At 37.8% G+C, this 2,500-nt stretch overlaps 1 protein-coding gene across 1 annotated transcript in view; it reads right to left on the bottom strand.

Moving 5' to 3' along the window:
* Window positions 1-2,500, bottom strand: part of LOC144980257 (broad substrate specificity ATP-binding cassette transporter ABCG2-like) — a 34,154-nt gene that overhangs the window by 14,960 nt on the left and 16,694 nt on the right.

Genomic DNA, 2,500 nt, shown 5'->3' with positions numbered 1-2,500 from the left:
GAGCAAATAGACATTTTCTAGGTGATTTGACCTCCCTTGGAGAAAACGTGTTCTTGGAGCTTTTCTCAGCAGAGAAAGATGAAAATAAGTCGAGAAAATCAAGTAAATAAATAAACCAAATGGAAGCATGAGGGTCTGTGTATCAACCTTTGACCTCTCAATCGCAATGGGGACTGAGGAAGCTAACTCCTGCTATCTCTTCTAACCTATGACCCTTATGACGCAAGCACAATTTAGCCCTGGTTCAATTTCAAACAGACGAGTAAGAGTTGTCTTGCAGTGAGGACGAGAGACGCATGCGCACAACCAACATAACGTTCTCTCTCTAATAAAATGTGAGATGGCAAATCACGCGCGTGAAGAGAGCATTTTTAGAGTCGGGTAGACTTTAAAGCAGAGGTGGACACCTACTCTTATTATCTACACAATGGATTCAGATTCCTATAATAGCAACCAGCTATTCCATCAAAGACTTTATAGAGTCAGATAGACTTAAAAACAGAGGTGGACACCTACTCTTATTATCTACTCAATGGATTCAGATTCCTATAATAGCAACCAGCTATTCCATCAAAGACTTTATAGAGTCAGATAGACTTAAAAACAGAGGTGGACACCTACTCTTATTATCTACTCAATGGATTCAGATTCCTATAAAAGCAACCAGCTATTCCATCAAAGACTTTATAGAGTCAGGTAGACTTAAAAACAGAGGTGGACACCTACTCTTATTATCTACTCAATGGATTCAGATTCCTATAATAGCAACCAGCTATTCCATCAAAGACTTTATAGAGTCAGGTAGACTTAAAAACAGAGGTGGACACCTACTCTTATTATCTACTCAATGGATTCAGATTCCTATAATAGCAACCAGCTATTCCATCAAAGACTTTATAGAGTCAGATAGACTTAAAAACAGAGGTGGACACCTACTCTTATTATCTACTCAATGGATTCAGATTACAAGGTATAATAGCAACTATCTATCAAGACTTTTAACTCACTCAATCCTAGAGATTTTTGCTACTTTTCAAAATTTGAAAAAAAATGTATTAAAATGAGCATGTGCATAGATGTTTTTATTCAACTATAATTACAATGCATAAACTAAAAACATTAGCTTTGATACGACGCCTATAATTTGTCTCATAAAAATGTAATAAATAGGCATGGGGTAAAAGTAACCCCGGGTATACTACGGATATAGTCGGTGTTAGGGTTGGGTGAGTTAAATCCGTTCCATTCATCCAGTCATTAATCGCATATTTCTTCCCGCCCACCACTCTGGATAGGGGGGCTTGATCAATATATCAACACGTTTTCATCGCTGATGACAGGGAGGTTCGTCTAGATTGGATCAAGAGCATTCAAATCTCATGATATATGATTATTGACATTGATTTGGGTTTTCTTTATTCTTATCATTATCATGTCATTTTTTATCGTTGTAGTATTTATTTATACTCAATTAATATTGACGACGACGACGACGACGACGATGATGATGATGATGATGATGATGATGATTATAATGATGATAAATAGATAGATAGATAGATAGATAGATAGATATAATATATATATATATAATATATATATATATATATATATATATATATAAGAGAGAGAGAGAGAGAGAGAGAGATTTATTATTTTTTAATCTCCCCCCCCCCCCCCCCCCCCCCCCCCCAATCCAACCAGCAGTGACTGAGGAGCTGGGTTTGATAGATCCAGCTAAAAGTACTTTGCGACGGACTAGCGTCTTATAAAAAAGATAGCAAGCATTCATTACCGTCCGTTTGACGCAAACTAAATCGGTATAAACTCTGAATCCATGGATCATATCGCTCTGGCGGGCTATTTTCATTCGGAGCATCGAGAATAAGAGTTATATAAATTATTAGCATAATCCGCTACATCATCCATGTAAAATTAATCACTGACATTTATTGTTATTTCTCCAATACATCCACTGAATCTGTATAAACCCTAAAGAATATGCATTAGAATAAATATATAAATAGTTTCCGCGTGATCAATAACACCAACAACCCCCCCCCCCCCAAGACTATTTGTAACAATGATCGTTCATCGCCTGAGAGAGAATTTAGTGAGAACTAATCACTCACATAACGGTCTAAAAAAAACAAACAAAACAAAACAACAAGAAAACAACAAAAAACCAAAGAGCAAAGTCACATCAACTTCAATCATTGTATTTGTAAATAACCAGCTATGTTTGTCCGAGCGAGGTTGGGGGAGTGTCACTAATCCCGTATTTTGATTGGTCAAACATCTGCTGATTCGCATTCTATAGTCCCCCCCCCCCCCTCCCCCCTTCTCTCTCTCTCTCTCTCTCTCTCTCTCTCTCTCTCTCTCTCTCCCTCTCTCTCTCTCTCTCTCTTTCTCTCTTTCTCTCTCTCTCTCTATCGCAGACGTTCGTATAAACTGTGTGGTTGTGTGTGTGGCTGTGTGCAAGAGAGAGAGAGAGAGAGAG

Source organism: Berghia stephanieae, chromosome 9 (genome assembly GCF_034508935.2).
Source record: "Berghia stephanieae isolate SIO BIC M18660-M18661 chromosome 9, UCSD_Bste_1.3, whole genome shotgun sequence".
NCBI lineage: Eukaryota > Metazoa > Mollusca > Gastropoda > Nudibranchia > Aeolidiidae > Berghia > Berghia stephanieae.
Note: the sequence above shows the minus strand (reverse complement) of the source record. Positions and strands in the feature narration are given on the sequence as shown.